Below are 21,772 nucleotides of genomic sequence, written 5' to 3' on the forward strand. Positions count from 1 at the left end.
ACTTCTGTAGAGATGTAAGTCGCTGAGCTGCGGGATGCGAACGGCGGAAGTGAGCACACAGCGACCGTGCCCTCTGCAGAAGGCCATCTAGTCTGGGATAGTGGGCTAAAAATTGCTGGACAACCAGGTTCAACACGTGAGCCATACAAGGCACGTGTGTGACATTGCCCCGGCGAAGGGCCGCACCCAGGTTTGCAGCATTGTCGCACACGGCCTTCCCTGGTTTCAGGTCCAGTGGAGACAACCATTCATGAAATTGGTTCTCCAGAGCTGACCACAACTCCTCAGCTGTGTGACTCACATTTCCCAGACATTTCAATGTAAAAACCGCCTGATGACGTTGAGCCCTACTGCCAGCATAGTAAGGAGGTGTGCAGGATCCCTTCTGCGCAGTTCGAAAGCTTGTGGCATGACCAGACAGGCTTTGGGTGCAGGTGGAAGACCGAGAGGAGGTTGAGGAGGCAGAAGCAGTGGAGGAACTTTGACATAAAGAGGATTGACGCACAACTCGTGGGGACGGCAAGACTTGGACAGCAGCCCCTTGTCCTGCTGTCACCATAGTTACCCAGTGCCCAGTCAGCGACATGTAACGCCCCTGTCCATGCCTACTCGTCCAAGTGTCTGTGGTGAAATGCACCCTGTCACACACAGAGTTTCTCAAAGAAGCGGTGATGTTGTGTGCGACATGCTGGTGGAGCGCAGGCACACCTTTCTTTGAGAAGTAGTGCCGACTGGGCATCTGGTACTGGGGCACTGCGACGGACATAAGGTCTCGAAAATCCTCTGTGTCCACCAGGCGGAAAGGCAGCATTTCTGTAGCCAAGAGCTTGCAGATGGTGAAATTCAACCTCTTAGCTTTCTCATGGCTAGGAGGAAATGGTCTTTTACTTGTCCACATCTGTGGGACCGAGGGCTGGCTATTGTGCTTAGACGGGGTTGATAAGGGTGTCCCCGGCAAACTGCCGGTCTGTGAGGAAGATGCAGGCGGACATGTTAGGTTGCCTTGATCCAAAGGTGGTGCTATCGATGTCGGACAGCGCTCAACACCAGCTGGTGTTACCACCTCCAAAGAAAATGATGACCTGCCAATCACGCTGGCTGTTGCGGGTAAAGAGGTGGCAGGTCTGCGCCCCAAAACAGGTGTGACTGCTGTCCCCCCAGTCACAGAGGATGAATAGGCCGCTGATGCACAAGATATGGCAGACGGTGGTTGGCCCGGCCGGCTAGGCCGCATTGTAGCACACTGAGCTTCCCACTGCAACTTATGCTTCATGTCCATGTGCCGGTTCATGCATGAAGTACTCAAACTATGTATTTTTTGGCCTCTACTTAGCTTTTGCTGACAAATGTTACAGATAACACGAGTTGGGTCATCTTTATCGATCTGAAAAAATGCCCAGGCTATGCAAGGCTTAGCACCCATGCGACCTGAAGAGCCACCACGACTTGTGGTGAGAGGCAGAGTTGTGTTTGAGGATGCAGTTGTTGACGTGCTTCCAGTACTACGTCTCTGTCCAGGAAGGCGCAACCTGACCTCGTCGTCACTAGCATCTTCCTCCACCTCCTCTGCTGACCTCATCTCTTGGCTGACTGTGGGTTGACAGTAAGTGGGATCTCCGACCTCATCATCATCACCCTGTGCGTTATCACACCCGTCGTCCTCAGAGCCAACCTGTTCCTGCCCTGACAAAAAACTAAAGTTGTCGCTCCAATCAGGTATTTGAGTCTTATCATCGTCTTCCTCATTGTCTCCACCAACAGGAGTTACAGTTTGGGAATGAGGGTCTACATTATGGTCAGAACCTTCTGCGTCTGGTCCTGGATCCGACTCATAAAGATTCTGGGCATCAGTGCAGATCATTTCCTCGTCTGGATTCACAGAAGCGCTGGAGTCGACCTCTGATTCCCAGGCTATAGTATGAGTAAACAGCTCTGCAGACTCAACCATCTGTTCTACCTCATACTCAGATGGGCAGCTGGAGATTTGGGAGCTGTGAGGAAGCAAGTGCGATTGGGGTGACACCTTTGAGGACTGGAGTATTTGTGATGTTGAAGTTGATGTGGAGGAGAGCCCACTTAAAGGAGCACTTGATATCCGTTGAAGCACCTGCTGTTTTTGTGCCTCATCTGGAATTTGTAGCGATTGGCGTGGCCGTAAGAAAGGGATCTTATCACATTGTCCGCTAAAAGAAGTAGACATTTTAGTTTGGCTGGAAGATGGTCTTTCTTCTGCAGATGTTACTGTTGCTTTAACACCTACCCCACGGACACAACCTTTTTTCCCCTTCAGAACACGCCTATTCCCCTTTCCACCAGCAGCAGGCCTTTTACCACTCATTTTGGTGGTTAACTAATTCACAACTCTGGAGTTGTTTGCACAAAAAAACAATGGATGGTAACCGAGCAGAGATGAGTGGCCAAACTGTGGTATTAGGCCAAAACTATTGGCTGGGTAAGATGCAGAAAAAAATTATTTTGAATTTGCAACCTGATGGAGGTCAGTATAGATGGACTAATAGAGAAAGTCCGACACACTACTAGAAGGCCAAATATTTTTTCAGAGGTAGATGCAGAAAAAAATATATTCAGTTTGCAACCTGATGGAGGTCAGTATAGATGGACTAATACAACAAGTCCCACACACAGCTAGAAGCCCAAATATTTTTTCAGAGGTACTGTAGATGCAGATAAAAATTAGTTTTAATTTGCAACCTGATGGAGGTCAGTATAGATGGACTAATAGAGAAAGTCCGACACACTACTAGAAGGCCAAATATTTTTTCAGAGCTAGATGCAGAAAAAAATTATATTCAGTTTGCAACCTGATGGAGGTCAGTATAGATGGATTAATAGAACAAGACCCACACACAGCTAGAAGCCCAATATTTTTTCAGAGGTAGATGCAGAAAAAAATATATTCAGTTTGCAACCTGATGGAGGTCAGTATAGATGGACTAATAGAACAAGTCCCACACACTGCTAGAAGCCCAAATATTTTTTCAGAGGTATTGTAGATGCAGATAAAAATTAGTTTTAATTTGCAACCTGATGGACGTCAGTATAGATGGACTAATAGAGAAAGTCCGACACACTACTAGAAGGCCAAATATTTTTTCAGAGGTAGATGCAGAAAAAAATATATTCAGTTTGCAACCTGATGGAGGTCAGTATAGATGGATTAATAGAACAAGACCCACACACAGCTAGAAGCCCAATATTTTTTCAGAGGTAGATGCAGAAAAAACTATATTCAGTTTGCAACCTGATGGAGGTCAGTATAGATGGACTAATAGAACAAGTCCCACACACTGCTAGAAGCCCAAATATTTTTTCAGAGGTACTGTAGATGCAGATAAAAATTAGTTTTAATTTGCAACCTGATGGAGGTCAGTATAGATGGACTAATAGAGAAAGTCCGACACACTACTAGAAGGCCAAATATTTTTTCAGAGGTAGATGCAGAAAAAAATATATTCAGTTTGCAACCTGATGGAGGTCAGTATAGATGGATTAATAGAACAAGACCCACACACAGCTAGAAGCCCAATATTTTTTCAGAGGTAGATGCAGAAAAAACTATATTCAGTTTGCAACCTGATGGAGGTCAGTATAGATGGAATAATAGAACAAGTCCCACACACTGCTAGAAGCCCAAATATTTTTTCAGAGGTACTGTAGATGCAGATAAAAATTAGTTTTAATTTGCAACCTGATGGAGGTCAGTATAGATGGACTAATAGAGAAAGTCCGACACACTACTAGAAGGCCAAATATTTTTTCAGAGCTAGATGCAGAAAAAAATTATATTCAGTTTGCAACCTGATGGAGGTCAGTATAGATGGACTAATAGAGAAAGTCCGACACACTACTAGAAGGCCAAATATTTTTTCAGAGGTAGATGCAGAAAAAAATATATTCAGTTTGCAACCTGATGGAGGTCAGTATAGATGGATTAATAGAACAAGACCCACACACAGCTAGAAGCCCAATATTTTTTCAGAGGTAGATGCAGAAAAAACTATATTCAGTTTGCAACCTGATGGAGGTCAGTATAGATGGACTAATAGAACAAGTCCCACACACTGCTAAAAGCCCAAATATTTTTTCAGAGGTACTGTAGATGCAGATAAAAATTAGTTTTAATTTGCAACCTGATGGAGGTCAGTATAGATGGACTAATAGAGAAAGTCCGACACACTACTAGAAGGCCAAATATTTTTTCAGAGCTAGATGCAGAAAAAAATTATATTCAGTTTGCAACCTGATGGAGGTCAGTATAGATGGAGTAATAGAGAAAGTCCGACACACTACTAGAAGGCCAAATATTTTTTCAGAGGTAGATGTAGAAAAAAATTGTTATGTTCTGCTACCAGAGCTAAGGAAGAGAGGAGATCTGTCCCTACGATAGAACTCAGCTGAATCCCTACAATGTAACAGGGAACCTGATCTTGCGATCAGACCTGCTAAAGTCCTAAGCTAGTCTGTACGAAGACCTATAGATGTGGGGGAGGAATCCCTACAAGTACTAAGGACTGGGAGGAATATGGGACACCTCCTAACAGAAATAGTAGCAGACAGACGAACAAACAAAATATAAAGAACATAGAGGTCAGTAAACCAAGCAAACTAACAGAGCAAGACACAGAGCACAGGCTAGCTAGAAAGTAGATATACAATGAAGTCCAGCAAAGCCAGAAGGGCGGAGCAGGATTAAATAGGCCAACAAGGTCATGTGACCAGCAAAGGAAAAAACCTAAGAGCAAGGTTCTAACAGTACCCCCCCTTCTAAGAGGATCCTCCGGATCCCCTAGGACCAGGCTTATCAGGAAATCTCCTGTGAAACGCTCTGATAAGTCTGGACGCGGAAACATCAGCTGACCTCACCCAAGAGTTATCCTCGGGTCCGAAACCTTTCCAGGCCACAAGATACTGCAAACTACCTCTATACCGTCTAGAGTCAAGGATGCGAGAAATTTCATATTCCCCGTCCTCCACCACCGGAGGAACAGAGGCAGAGGCGTCACCATCCGACACAACAGCTTTTTTTAACAGAGAGACATGAAAGACCGGATTAATTCTCCAGGAGGTAGGAACCTCCAACCTAACAGCAGATTGGTTGACAACCTGAAGCACCTTAAAGGGCCCTACAAACTTGGGACCCAATTTCTTAGAAGGAATCCTCAACCGCAGATTCCTAGAGGACAACCAAACCATGTCACCAACAGCGAACAAAACCTCCTGTCGTTTCCTATCAAAGTAGTCTTTAGATTTTCTGTTGGCCTCCTGAAGATTACCACGCACATCCGTCCAAACTCTTTCCAAATCACCGGAAAAATTCTCCTCCTCAGGCACGGCAGATCCCAACTTGGAGAACGACCCAAACGACGGATGTCTCCCAGAACAACAAAAAAAAGGCGAACAACCAGCAGAAGAAGATGTATGATTGTTCAGAGCAAATTCGGCAAGTGGCAGAAACTCAGACCACCCCTCTTGATTGTCTGCCACAAAACAACGCAAGAACTGCTCAACATCCTGGTTTTTCCTTTCTGTCTGGCCATTAGATTCAGGATGATATCCGGACGAAAACGACAAATGAATTCCCAACCTGTCACAAAAGGCACGCCAAAAACGAGCCACGAACTGAGGACCCCTATCAGAAACAATGTCAGTAGGAACGCCATGAAGTCTGACAATTTCCTTGACAAAGGCCTTAGCGAGAGTTTTAGCGCAGGGCAGTTTGATGAAGGGAACCAAGTGACACATCTTACTAAAACGGTCCACGACCACCCAGATGACAGTAAAACCCTCAGAGGGGGGAAGGTCAGTTATAAAGTCCATAGCCAAATGTGTCCAAGGAGCACTGGGGACCTCCAAAGGACAAAGCAACCCCGCAGCAGGAGTATGTGAGGACTTAGATCTAGCACATACAGTACATTGGCGTACCCACTTAATGACTTCCTTCTGCCATCCAGGCCACCAAAAACTGCGACCCACCAGTCTCTTGGTCTCAGAGATTCCGGGATGACCTGCCAACCGAGATTCGTGACACTCAACAAACAAATCTCTCCTAAAGGTCCCAGGCACAATCAACCTCCCATGAGGAGTGTTAGATGGGGCATTCTCCTGAGCTTTAAGAATCTCATCTTCCAAAACGGAGTCTAAAGCAGCTATCACAACACCTTCTTGTAAAATGTTTTCCTCTTTCTCAGCACCGACTATGGGAGAAAAACTGCGAGACAAGGCATCCGCCTTAACATTCTTAGTACCAGGGATGTAAGTAACGGAGAAATTAAACCGCGAGAAAAACAGTGCCCACCTAGCCTGACGGGCATTCAGGCGCTTGGCAGCGTCAAGATATATCAGATTTTTATGATCCGTAAGAACCTGAACGGGAAATTCCGCACCTTCCAAGAAGTGGCGCCAGTGTTCAAATGCGAGTTTAATAGCCAATAATTCCCGATTACCAATATCGTAATTCAATTCAGTCTCCGAAAATTTTTTTGAAAAAAAGGCACAGGGATGTAATCCATCCCCGTTATCCTGAGACAATACTGCGCCAACCCCCACAGAGGAAGCATCAACCTCAACCAAAAACGGCCTAGTAACATCAGGCTGCATAAGGATGGGAGCAGAGGTGAACCTCTCCTTGAGATACACAAAAGCTTCAATGGCCTCAGAAGACCACTGAACTGCATCAGCACCTTTCCTGGTGAGATCAGTCAGAGGTTTGACAATACTAGAAAATTTTTTTATGAATTTTCTATAGTAATTGGCGAAACCCAAAAACCTCTGTATCGATTTCAAACCAATAGGCCTAGGCCATTCCTGCACAGCCTGAACCTTAACCGGATCCATCTCAAAACCTTTGCTGGAGATAATGTAGCCCAAAAAACTAATTCTCTGTACAGCGAACTCACATTTCTCCAGCTTAGCAAAAAGCGAATTGTCCATTAATAACTGTAATACCTCACGCACGCTCCGCCAATGAGACTCCAGATCTGGCGAATAAATCAAAATGTCATCCAAATACACAACCACATTTTTACCGATCAAAGGTCTAAGGATGTCATTAATCAGATTCTGAAAAAATGCAGGAGCATTAGTAAGACCAAAAGGCATAACCAGATTCTCAAAATGACCCACAGGAGTGTTAAAAGCAGTCTTCCATTCATCACCCTCCTTCATGCGCAACAGATTGTATGCCCCCTTAAGGTCAATTTTAGAGAACCACTTGGCCCCCAATAACTGGTTAAACAGATCAGGAATCAATGGCAGTGGGTAAGGATTGCGTACCGTAATTTTGTTAATCTCACGAAAATCCAGACAAGGACGTAAACCGCCGTCCTTTTTTTTTACAAAAAAAAATCCAACCGCCACAGGAGACTTAGAGGGCCTAATGTGACCGGCGGCCAAACTTGTCTGTATGTATTCCTCCAAAGCCTTCCTCTCAGGAATAGTAAGGTTAAATAAACGACTTTTAGGAAGAGTCGCTCCAGGGACAAATTCAATAGAACAATCATAGTCTCTATGGGGAGGCAAAACCTGCTATTCCTTCTCAGAAAAAACTCTCCAAAAATCCTGAATAGGAACAGGCAATTCTCCCCTATCCAAAGCTGCAATACGCCCGTTACAACACTTGTCATAACATTTATGGCTCCAGGATTTAATTTCACTGGTAGACCAATCCAGTACAGGATTGTGACATTTTAACCAGGGCAATCCCAATATTACTGGAGAAGGCAAGTTATTCAACACTACCAAATCCAATTTCTCATGGTGAACACCATTAATAGTGAGAGGAAATTCACAGACCTTGAGAGTAATATTCTTCAAAGGGGAGCCATCCACAGAAACCACAGCAATGGGGGATGATAAAGGTTCAGGTTTTAAATTGAGTTTTTCCACGAATCCCCCATCAATTACATTCAGTGTAGACCCGCAATCAACAAACACCCGAAATTCCATTAATTTTTCCTGAGCAATCGTGGAAGCAGCTAAAAATATACCCTTGGAATTTAAACAGGCAATACGGGCATGACTGACCATTTTTTTTTCTTTCTTCATACGAAGCTCACAGCCTTTAATAAAATGACCAGATTTTCCGCAATAGAAACACAAGCCTTTCGAAAAACGACGGTCTTTTTCTTGAGAGCGAGGTGCCACCGATCCAATCTCCATCGGTTCACCACTGTTAGTACACACATTATCATAACCAGAAACTGACATAGCAGAGGATTTGCTCTCATTAACCCTAGCACGCAGTCTTCTATCCACCCGTATAGCTAATTGCATAGCCTGTTGCAAATCCTCAGGTGTAGGATAAGCAATTAGCAGGTCTTTAACCCTTTCACTGAGCCCAGCAAGAAATAGACTTTTCAGAGCAGAATCGTTCCACCCAGAATCGTTTGAGTGGACCAACGACGAAAATGTGTACAATATTTTTCGACATTACCTGATCCTTGTTTTAAACGTCTCAACTCAGTTTCAGCTGATGCGACACGGTCAGGATCATCATATAATAGTCCTAAAGCAGAAAAAAAACTATCCACTGATCTGAAGCATGTATCACTAGGTTGCAAAGAAAAGGCCCACTCCTGAGGCTCTTTGCGCAAAAGTGACATTATGAACCCTACGCGCTGGGATTCATCCCCAGAGGACTTGGGTCTCAAACGAAAATACAATAAGCAAGCATTTTTAAATGAAAAAAATTCTCGATGTTCACCAAAAAATAAATCCGGCAAACATACCTTAGGCTCCAAGAAATGTGCTCCAGAACAGTTACTCACGTGCTGACGGAGCTCGGCCACTTCCAGAGAGAGTCCCTGCAGGCGATGAGCCAAATCCTGAACCGACACCATGATGGAACAGAAAAATCTTTCCTTAGAGAATTTGCTGGCTGGACTTACTGTTATGTTCTGCTACCAGAGCTAAGGAAAGAGAGGAGATCTGTCTCTACGATAGAACTCAGCTGAATCCCTACGATGTAACAGGGAACCTGATCCTGCGATCAGACCTGCTAAAGTCCTAAGCTAGTCTGTACGAAGACCTATAGATGTGGGGGAGGAATCCCTACAAGTACTAAGGACTGGGAGGAATATGGGACACCTCCTAACAGAAATAGTAGCAGACAGACGAACAAACAAAATATAAAGAACATAGAGGTCAGTAAACCAAGCAAACTAACAGAGCAAGACACAGAGCACAGGCTAGCTAGAAAGTAGATATACAATGAAGTCCAGCAAAGCCAGAAGGGCGGAGCAGGATTAAATAGGCCAACAAGGTCATGTGACCAGCAAAGGAAAAAACCTAAGAGCAAGGTTCTAACAAAAATATATTCAGTTTGCAACCTGATGGAGGTCAGTATAGATGGATTAATAGAACAAGACCCACACACAGCTAGAAGCCCAATATTTTTTCAGAGGTAGATGCAGAAAAAAATATATTCAGTTTGCAACCTGATGGAGGTCAGTATAGATGGACTAATAGAACAAGTCCCACACACTGCTAGAAGCCCAAATATTTTTTCAGAGGTACTGTAGATGCAGATAAAAATTAGTTTTAATTTGCAACCTGATGGAGGTCAGTATAGATGGACTAATAGAGAAAGTCTGACACACTACTAGAAGGTCAAATATTTTTTCAGAGGTAGATGCAGAAAAAAATATATTCAGTTTGCAACCTGATGGAGGTCAGTATAGATGGATTAATAGAACAAGACCCACACACAGCTAGAAGCCCAATATTTTTTCAGAGGTAGATGCAGAAAAAAATATATTCAGTTTGCAACCTGATGGAGGTCAGTATAGAAGGACTAATAGAACAAGTCCCACACACTGCTAGAAGCCCAAATATTTTTTCAGAGGTACTGTAGATGCAGATAAAAATTAGTTTTAATTTGCAACCTGATGGAGGTCAGTATAGATGGACTAATAGAGAAAGTCCGACACACTACTAGAAGGCCAAATATTTTTTCAGAGGTAGATGCAGAAAAAAATATATTCAGTTTGCAACCTGATGGAGGTCAGTATAGATGGATTAATAGAACAAGACCCACACACAGCTAGAAGCCCAATATTTTTTCAGAGGTAGATGCAGAAAAAAATATATTCAGTTTGCAACCTGATGGAGGTCAGTATAGATGGACTAATAGAACAAGTCCCACACACTGCTAGAAGCCCAAATATTTTTTCAGAGGTACTGTAGATGCAGATAAAAATTAGTTTTAATTTGCAACCTGATGGAGGTCAGTATAGATGGACTAATAGAATGATGCTATGCCCAAAAGATTTTACTTCACTAGGTGCAGTAAAAAAATTGGTATTCTATACACAGGTGGTATATCTTGCAACACAGATAGGCTACTCCACTGACTAACACACTCTGCAATAGGCCAAAAAGGATTAGCTTTGCTAGATTCAGCCAAATGCTGTGAAAAAAACTTGCACAGCACTGGCACAGACCTGCCTGGCAAAAACTGATAGGAACTCATGTAACCTAGTCCTGAAAAGGACTGCAATTACAATTAGTCTTTACTCCCACAACTGATCTATTTAAGAGCACAGACCTCCCTGATAAAAGTCGTAGGAAATGCTGTAACCTAGTCCTTAAAAGGACTGCAATCACAACTATTCCCTACTCCCAAGCTATCTGTATATTTGTGCGAAAATTGGCTTGAAATTAGCAAGGTATAGCGCACACAGCAACAGCGGTGCCGTCTAACACGCAGCTGCAGCAGTGAGAAAATGGTGGCGACGGGGAAAATGGCTTGGTCTTATAGGGCAAGGACATGTGACATACACTGCCAATGACACATGCCCTTGCTTGTGTGAAAAAAAGCACTTCGCTCCGTGTGTGCGCTGCTGATAGGCTGACAGATTGCACCTCCCCACTGTAAATGCGGGAAAGAGAAAAAAAAATGGAGATCTTCATTGTTCCTGCAGAGATCCATCCCCTGCCCCTCCCCCCACCCCGCTGTACACTCAAACTGCGTATTAACATTAATTTTCATCATTACTGAGAAAAAATCCAGTTATGATTTTGGTGCACGAACAGTTATCGAACATAACCTCGAACAGCCGAATTTTTCTCAAATTGTTCGTGTTCGCCGAACGGCTCGAACACCGCCCAAAACAGCTCGAATTTGAGATTGGCGAACAGTTCGAGTAGAACAACGCTCATCTCTACTCATTAGCATTAGGCCATGTGCCCACGTAGCGTTTTTGCAGCGTTTTTATCAGCTGACTAAATGACGTCACCGCAGGTCCTGCAAGTACACCGTGGGACGCAGAGGAGAAAGGATCGCTGACGGGAGGAGACTGGAGAGGTGAGTATACAGGTTTTTTTATTTTTAACTTTTTAATTCCTTTTTTTTTTTTTTTTTTTTACTATAGATGCAGCATTTAAAACATCTAAGTTGGTCACACAATATAAATCCATGCCGGTTGCATGGATTTATATTGTGTGACCAACTTGTCAAGCACTTTTCCAAGTGATGCTCAAAATCGCTTGGAAAAGTGCTTGAAAAAACGCATGTAAAAACGCTGAAAAATGCTTCTCTCTGGCAGAAAAAATGCATGTAAATCTGCATGCGTTTTTTTCTGCCAGAGAGATGCAAAAATGCTCTGCATCAAATCTGCTACGTGGGCACATAGCCTTAGAAGGATGATTTCCAATGAGTGTTAAAACCTCTTTACTAAATATTGATAACATGGGAACACACCATTGACAAGAAGTGGTAAAAATTTATCTGCTCCTCCTTCTCCACCAAGGACAGTCATTGACCACTCCACATGATACAGAGAATGCTCACAATACCTGCAGTAGAAGTTAATGATTCATTTTTAGAGATGAGTAAATTGATGTGATTTGAATTTTTAGAAATTCCTTTAACTCGAACAATTAATGATTTGAGCTGCACAAATTTTGTAAAATGGCCACCACTATTTTACATATTGTAGAAGATTGCTTTAGCCAAAGAAGGATCACATGCCCTCAGGCAGGCTTCCCCATAATGCCCTGCATCTACTGCATCATGTGGTATAGCACAGCCAATGAGGAGGAACTTTCGTAGACTGTATAAATCCAAAAGCAGGAAATGCAGGAGCCATTTTGTGGTGAATATGGATAGTGAGAGGACGTCTTAACCTACAGCTTAGCTATAGAGATAGGTAAAAACCAAACAACCCTGAATAAACATTACAGACAGTGTATGACAGCAAAGCAGTGAAGAAGATTAGTATGTGAGGAAAAGGGAATAGAGTCATAGACAGTTGTTAGGGCAATTAGTGGCTTTGAAGCAGTTATGATTAGGGGCAAATCAAATTTCCTAGGAAAATTTTGCAAATCTGTTGAATTACAAAATATTCACACACTGTAATTTTCTCATGTCCAGGTGCTGATTGTAAAGCTCAGGCTAAAGTTAGATACATTACAAAATAAAGCATAAAAATTATAGTTAAGAAAAAAATATCATGTCAGTATTCCATTTTATACCCCAGTTATCTCAAAGAATCCTACATGTAATTGCTAATTATTAACAAAATAAGATAAAAGTATTATTTTTTCATATTATTATTATTATTTATTTATTTTTTTTGGTTGATACGTTTTTGTTTTTTTTCAAACCCAGTAAATCTGTATTATTTGGTTCACAGGTGCTATGTAATTCAGTAACTAATATGTGAATCCAGGCACATATGTGCAACACAGGGATTAATAAAGTTAGTATTATTTATGAGCTGCATAGGACTCACTAGAAAGAGTCAGGAAGCTGTGGATCGAGTCCCCAGTAAGCTTCAAATTATATCTTAGATATTTGATTGCTTGTCCTTTATCATGCAAATGTAGAATTATTGTGAGAGTAGTGACACTGACTCTATAATTCAGCTGTCTGCTGCTTTATCACAGCTCACAGTGGGTCTCTAATGAATATTTCGATGTGTGAGTGTTTGTGACTGATAAACTATGAACAAATTCTAATTGGGTTTTTCAGTTGCACAGATAAGGATAGTATTAGCTGAGCAGATGTCTCGAGTAATGCTAAATCACTGCATAATGAAAGCTAAAATAATATTCCGCTAGTTGGCATGTTCATTTATATTATAAAAAAAAAAATGTTTTGTACTTTTTATTACAAATATTGTCAATATACAGTATCTGATTGTAATTGTTATTTTCATTCATTATTTTGTCTTGGAATTGTTCACATCTAATAAAGTAATTACAATAGGAAATAGCATGTGTGTAAAAACGACAGAAAACAAGAGGTACAAGATGTAAAAAATAATTCACAGTTCATATGTGTCTAAGGAACAGGAATAAATCTACATGTAGGATTCTAGAAACAGAATTTCAATAATATTTCATTTTATTTTATTTTTTGGCTGAGCATTGTGGGAATTACAGTTTTAATAATAATTGCTTAAGGATAGTGATGGGTGAACCCGTGGATGTCTGGGTCCGGCGAGTTCGGCCAAACATCTAAAAAAGTTTGATTCAGGTACCAGAATGGTACCCGAACCAGCAACCCATTCAGATGAATGGGGAACTCGAACATCTATTGTTTGCCACGCTGTCATCTGTGTGACAGTGCGAGAAAGACAGGCTCTGATCGGCGGTAAGATCATTATATAAATAATTTAAAAAAAAACGGCTTAGGACCCTCTCCCCATTTTTGACAACCAGCAAAGCTAACGCAGGAAGCTGGGGCCTGGTATTCTCAGATTGGTAAGGTGCCATGGATATTGGTCCCCCGAGCCTAAAAACAGCAGCCCGCAGCTGCCCCAGCCGCCAATTTTGGCCCTTTGCCCTGCTCTTCCCACTTTTCCTGGTGTGGTGGCAAGTGGGGTGATAGGTTTTGGGTTGATATCAGCTGTTTTATGACATCAAGCCCAGAGGTTATCAATGGAGAGGCATCTCTAATACGTCCCCATTACTAATCCCATAATTAGATTGTAAAAAAAAATAAAGCCATAATAAAATCTTTAAATTAAAATAATGGCAGACTCCTTTATTTGAAATAAAAATATAAAAGCACAGTTATACTCACCTTTACACCTAATGCACTGAAGCCCATGTCCCCTGTAAAAGAAAAATAATAAACCACCATATTCCTCACCTGTTCGACGATAATCCATATCTGTCCCATGAATATCCAGATGATTTCGATAGTGGTCACATCTAATAGATGTGCCTTTTCTGAATACCAGCCCTAAGCTGTCTGCTGTAGCTTGGCTGGCTGTCAAAAATGGGAGGGACCCCACAAAGTTTTTTTTAATTATTTACTTAAATAATTTAAAAAAATGGTGTGTGAACCCCTCTATTCTTGATAAGCCGCCATGATAAAGCTGACAGCTGGGAGTTGCAACCCGCAGCTGGCGGTTTTGCCTGCACTGGTTATCAAAAATAGAAGAGACCACCACATAATTTTTTTTATTATTAATTATTTATAGCATACTCTCATCAGTGGCACCTGCTCTCTCTGTTATCAGCAACAGCAGCCGTACGCTGATGAGAGTAATACTCTCATTAGCCAATGCCTGCCAGAGCTGCTGGCTCACATGCTGTCATCTGACAACGTGGGAAAAGCAGCTCTCTGACCGGCGATGTTACCGCCGATCAGAGTCACTGGTATTTCTCACACTGTCTAACAGATGACATAGTGGGAAACAGCCAATGTTCGGGCTGCCGCACTCGAACAGTAGCACAGACTTTGTGGAGAAGTCTGGACCCCGAACGTTACTAATCGGGTTTGCCCATTACTATTTAAGGTTAAAAAAGGGACTCCCATTGCAGCCACCAGTAACAAGCCTAAGGGTCAATATCCTACTCTATATCACAATTTATTTATTAAATGGCCTTCGGCATGATCTCAAGCCATGGCGACTTGATGGATGAACGCTCTGTAGGACTATCGATCTTGTGCAAGTCTAGATAGATCCACCAGGGTCTTCTCTGCCATTATTTTGATAGTATTGAGCCATAAGGTTGCTGGTCTTCCACTTTGCCTTGTTCCTTCTATTCTTCCGACCATGATGTCTTTCTCCAGTGACTTATCTCTTTATATGATATGTTCAAAGTATCCAAGTTGTAGCTTGGTGATCCTTTTTTTGAGTGACATGTCTGTCTTGATTTGTTCCAAAATTGATTTGTTTGTTCTTCGCACCATCCATGCTGTTGATGACATCCTTTTCTAGCACCACATTTCAAAGGTGTCGATACTTCTTCTGTCTTGTTTCTTTATCGTCCAGGTTTTGCATCCGTATGGCAGCACAGAAAAGCCTAAACTATGTTCGAACCGTGTCTTCATAGCCAGTGAAATAGATGATATCTTATTTTAATTTTCCATTCTATTTTTCTTTTTTTTCATTATCGTTTACCTTATATCTGTTACCTTCACACTTTCTTCTGTGCCGAGTTTAATTTACATTCAAGAATAAGGCATTAAGGTAGGTCTACAAATATGGATATGAATTGTGATAGCCAAGGGCATAAGTAGAAAATATTGTAACATCAAACGCTTGAAATTCCCTTTCGTTTTAAATTTTTGACGCTTTTGGGCCTGTGCAGACAACGTCTTTAAGACATGTGTGTATCAGCTGAGTTTTTCAAGCAGAAAACACATCAAGAAATGCATTTTTTTCCCTGATGCGTCTATTGCAGCATTTTCTTGGTCACTTTTTGCCACATCTTTACCACTGCCACTTTAATTTTACTTATACTGTATAAACTAGTGAGCGGCTTCCAAGAGAGTTACCTAAAAGACTCTCCAAGGTCTAAGAATGTATACATTGAGTCATTTTTTACATTGCAGTGCATATTATAATTGTTTTTAACAATGGAACATTGGATGGGTGTCTCTGTCGGGTCCTGTCGTGTTCTTCCCTTATTCACATAGACGTTGTTTGACTTATAGTAAGCTTTTAATGCTAGAAACAGGTTAGGACCCTCTAGATGGGTACACCTTGTCGTGGTGGGATGGCTCTTAACATATTTTTTAACAAAATAATTAAGTACCCTATGTTATTTACATGTACTAGTACTATTTACTTATTTATTTACTATAGGGTATATGCTAATTTCTGTTTGTTTGTTTTCTTGGGATTTGTATTAATTTTTTACCATATAATGAATGCCATATAGAAAATAAATTACCTACAATGGAAAAATTATGCTTTCTTTCACGATAACACTACACTTCTTTTAAAAATGTTTCAATTTTTCAGCATATGATATAGCAGAATAATGGGGTGCATTGAAAATTACAACTCATCCAATAAAAAAATTGCCCTCACACATCTACAGTGGCTTGGTGGGAATATTTATATATAGTACAGACCAAAAGTTTGGACACACCTTCTCATTTAAAGATTTTTCTGTATTTTCATGACTATGAAAATTGTACATTCACACTGAAGACATGAAAACTATGAATTAACACATGTGGAATTATATACTTAACAAAAAAGTGTGAAATATGTCTTATATTCTAGGTTCTTCAAAGTAGCCACCTTTTGCTTTGATGACTGCTTTGCACACTCTTGGCATTCTCTTGATGAGCTTCAAGAGGTAGTCACCGGAAATGGTCTTCCAACAATCTTGAAGGCGTTCCCAGAGATGCTTAGCACTTGTTGGCCCTTTTGCCTTCACTCTGTGATCCAGCTCACCTCAAACCATCTTGATTGGGTTCAGGTCAGGTTACTGTGGAGGCCAGGTCATCTGGACAGGCTGGAGGTGTGTTTGGGGTCATTGTCCTGTTGAAAAATAAATGATGGTCCAACTAAACGCAAACCGGATGAAATAGCGTGCTGCTGCAAGATGCTGTGGTAGCCATGCTGGTTCAGTATGCCTTCAATTTTGAATAAATCCCCAACAGTGTCACCAGCAAAGCACCCCCACACCATCACACCTCCTCCTCAATGCATCACGGTGGGAACCAGGCATGTAGAGTCCATCCGTTTACCTTTTCTGCATCGCACAAAGACACGGTGGTTGGAACCAAAGATCTCAAATTTGGACTCATCAGACCAAAGCACAGATTTCCACTGGTCTAATGTCCATTCCCTGTGTTCTTTAGCCCAAACAAGTCTCTTCTGCTTGTTGCCTGTCCTTAGCCGTGGTTTCCTAGCAGCTATTTTACCATGAAGGCCTGCTGCACAAAGTCTCCTCTTAACAGTTGTTGAAGAGATGTGTCTGCTACTAGAACTCTGTGTGGCATTGACCTGGTCTCTAATCTGAGCTGCTGTTAACTTGTGATTTCTGAGGCTGGTGACTCGGATAAACTTATCCTCAGAAGCAGAGGTGACTCTTGGTCTTCCTTTCCTGGGGCGGTCCTCATGTGAGCCAGTTTCTTTGTAGCGCTTGATGGTTTTTGCAACTGCACTTGGGTACACTTTCAAAGTTTGCCCAATTTTTCAGACTCACTGATCTTCATTTCTTAAAGTAATGATGGCCACTCGTTTTTCTTTACTTAGCTGCTTTTTTCTTGCCATAATACAAATTCTAACAGTCTATTCAGTAGGACTATCAGCTGTGTATCCACCTGACTTCTGCACAACACAACTGATGGTCCCAACCCCATTTATAAGGCAAGAAATCCCACTTATTAAACCTGACAGGGCACACCTGTGAAGTGAACACCATTTCCGGTGACTACCTCTTGAAGCTCATCAAGAGAATGCCAAAAGTGTGCAAAGCAGTCATCAGAGCAAAAGGTGGCTGCTTTGAAGAACCTAGAATATAAGACATATTTTCAGTTGTTTCACACTTTTTTGTTAAGTATATAATTCCACGTGTTAATTCATAGTTTTGATGTGAATGTACAATTTTCAAAGTCATGAGCACTGAGTGACGAAAACATAACACCTAGCACCGCTGAAGATACTCGGCGAAAGGGTTAACTGAACATTCTCGCTCATCACTAATGAGTGCAAAGTACGAGGGCTTCTTAAAGAAAAATGAACAGGTCTTTGAGAGACAGAATTCTTGCTGGTTGGTAGGTGATCAAATACTTATTTCATGCAATAAAATGCAATTTAATTATTTAAAATTATACAATATGATTTTCTGTTTTTTTATTTTTAGATTCTGTCTCTCACAGTTGAAGTGTACCTTCGATAAAAATTAAAGACCTCTCCATTCTTAGTATGTGGGAAAACTTGTAAGCGTTAAGTGATAACCTTACTGACGACACAGCCAGTAACAGGCAGTACCGTGTATCGCGGACCGCTGCAAGACACAGCAGTGTCGGCTGAAGTTAGTACCCATGAAGCTCCGTTTTCTGAACAGGGCTCCATAGCTTTTAATTTTGGACAGGGCTTGTCGTGGAACCTCGATGTGGACTACAGCCAATCCATTGGACTACGGTGGTCCGGCGTGGGAGTTTTATCTTTAATTAATTGGTGAAAGAGAGCAAAGTCGTGGAGTATTTCTAACAAATAAAAGACTTTTCTGTGTGTGTGTTTACTTATTTTAACTACTGGTTTAGTAATGGGGCTGTCTGACTGAGACCTCTCCATCACTAACCCCTGGGCTTGGTGTCTGCCAGCTTCTGACATCAACCCCCCCAAAAATTACCCCAGTTGCTACTGCACCAGGGCAATTGAGATGAGACGAGGCTAAGTGCCAGAATTGTCCCATCAAATATGATACGCCATTCCTGGGATGGCTGCAGTCTGTTATTTGTAGGCTGGGAATGGCCCAATAACCATGGGCATTCCCAGCCTATTAGTATAATCCCACAGTTGTCTGCTTTCCCTTAGCTGGTTATTAAAAACAGGCAGGACCCCATGTCATTTTTTTCATTTATTTATTAATCATCATTAAATAAATGAAAAATACTATTAAATAAGGAAATTAAAAAAAAAATAAAACTGAGCTACAGCATAGTGGCCAAAACCATACAACGGTTTAACAAGACAGGTTCCACTCAGAACTGGCCTCACCATGGTCGACCAAAGAAGTTGAATGCACATGCTCAGCGCCATATCCAACATGTACTATGACATATTGAAGCAGAGCATGATCCCTTCACTTTGGAAACTGGGCCGCAGGGCAGTATTCCTACATGATAACGACCCCTAACACAACTCCAAGATGACCATTGCCTAGTTAAAGAAACTGAGGGTAAAGGTGCTGGACTGGCCAAAGCCTGTCTCCAAACCTAAACCCTATTGAGCATCTGTGGGGCATATTCAAATGGAAGGTGCAGGTCTCTAACACCCGCCAGCTCTGTGATGTCGTCATGGACGAGAGCAAGGGGATTCCAGTGGCAACCTGTGAAGCTCTAATGAACTCCATGTCCAAGAGAGTTAAGGCAGTGCTTGAAAATATTGGTTGGCACACAAAATATTGACACTTTGGGCACAATTTGGACATTTTCACTTAGGAATGTACTCACTTTTGTTTCCAGCAGTTTAGACATTAATGGCTGTGTGTTGAGTTATTGGCACACCAAATTGACATTGTTATACAAGCTGTACACTGACTATTTTACATTGTATCAAAGTGTTATATCTTCAGCGCTGTCCCATAAAAAGAAATAATAAAATATGTACAAATGGGGTGGACTCACTTTTCTGATATTTTGTATATATTGAATCTTAGTGTATTTTATGTAATGTAAACAGCAAAGTCTCAATGTATCTTATGTGATATATCCAGCAGACTCAGTGTCTCCTATGTAATGCATGCAGAAGTCTCAGTGTATCCTATGGGATGTATATACAGCAGTCTCAGTATATCCTATGTGATGCATACAGCAGTCTCAGTATCTCTTATGTGATATATGCATTAGTTTAAGTGTATCCAATATAATATATGCAGCAGTCTCACTGTATCCTATGTGATGTGTATAAAGCAGTCTCTGTATATGTTATGTGAAGTCAATATATCAGTCTCAGTGTATGCTATGTGATATATATACTGCAGACCTCCCACTGCTTGAATTCTAAAAACATTACATGAGCAGTGATGAATTTCTCACTTTTAAGAAACCCGCATTGTACTATGCATCTGTGTTCAGAACAACTTACCGCTGCGAGCAGTTCATTTTAAAGCTTAGCATCGCAAAGAGTCTGTGCTCCAGACTAAAGGGCGCAAATCTGGAAAAGCAATTGCGAGTAGCAACATCATCACTATCACTTAAAAACACACATCTCACCAAAGAGAAGCAGTTCCAGCCTTCACATTAGGGGTGAGTTAATTAAATGTTTGACCAATAATAACAGGTTCACTTTTAAGTTGATAATTTTGTATTGATATGGATAATTTTGTATGGAAGCACGCAAGTGATATCCAAATGTCCCCTCCCCTACAATAATTTAGAACATAGAAGTTAACAAATACATTTTATAATAAATTAAGTAAATAAACTAATGAATAGTCAAATTCCAGAAATCATTTGTGACTTCCAATTATCCCATCTTTGATTGGGCTTCAATTTTTAGACACACTAATCTGCAGAAATGTATCACTTATTCTGTTGTGTCAGTATTGGTGATTTAGTGATTAATTATCTGACTGCTAAAGAGCACTTGGAATAGTCTAAATGCATGGCTAAATGGTTTTATTGGGAGAAAAGTAGGTGTCATGATGTAGTTCATAAAGAACATTACTGTCACTTTTAATTGACAGCCTAAGTGGGTCACCAGCCTGGATATCCCGTATTCATTTATTTTCTCAGACGTACTGTAGCACACATGTTCATGGTATCCTGCTGTTTGTCTGTCACCTCAAAGAAATTCAAAATTACATCCCATATAAAATATTCACAATGCTCCTATGACAGAGATTCGCTCATTCCATATTCATAAACCTGAGTGCTGCAAAATTAGACCTTTTAAAACAAACTATTGCATTTTTTTCCACTTTCAGAAAATGTCTTTTCTGTGAGCCATAAATAGAAAGATATATACTCTTATTTACAAAGAAATATCTAATAACAGAGGTCGATCATGTGTGATGCTGTATGTTGGTGTAGAATCATAAAAAGAAGATAGAAGAAAAGACCACAGTAAATAAAAAAATAACTTTTCATATCATCGATAAAATATAGTTATGTAAAAAATTAAACTTGGTGATACATAAAAACATTATGGACAATAATGAAAGGCATAGTAATCACAAAAAAATGCATTTGGTGATTTGATTAATTAAAAACCTAAATCTTTGTAGCAAAATGAGTGTACATAAAGATACATATATTCTGTATATATAAATATTTACAGGGTGATTCATAAATGATGGTGCAAAATTATAGCCTTGGTATTCATATCTGAGATAACATATACTTATACGGCTTATTCAATAGCAAGGTAGCATGGCCGAGCGGTCTAAGGCGCTGGATGGATGTAGGCTCCAATCTCTTTGGAGATGTGGGTTTGAATCTCACTGTTGACATGATTAAGATGGAGTATTCTATTTAATAAGCTGTGTTTATTTAACCCGTAAATAAAGTGAGCATAATATATACTTGTACTCACCTCCCGTGCTGGCACCGCTCCATTGGTGTCGGCCGGCACTCGCATTCCCGGGGCTCACGTGAAGTTGTTACACCATGTGAGCCCTTTTCCTAATCAGCACCAGCTTCAACGTCCCCACTTTCGGACATATTAATAATTAAGGGGAAATGAGTGGCAGCCACAGCTTTTATTTCCTCTTGATTGTCAACAACATCATCTCCTTCCAATTGATTTATTTATTGATATGAATCGTCTGCCTTTGTACATGGATGACCTGGGCCTAGAATAGATGGAGGACATGTTTCAAATGCTTA

This window comes from Phyllobates terribilis, unplaced genomic scaffold (assembly GCF_046119375.1).
Source record: "Phyllobates terribilis strain yellow unplaced genomic scaffold, ASM4611937v1 Scaffold_3__8_contigs__length_932513732, whole genome shotgun sequence".
Classification (NCBI taxonomy): Eukaryota; Metazoa; Chordata; class Amphibia; order Anura; family Dendrobatidae; genus Phyllobates; species Phyllobates terribilis.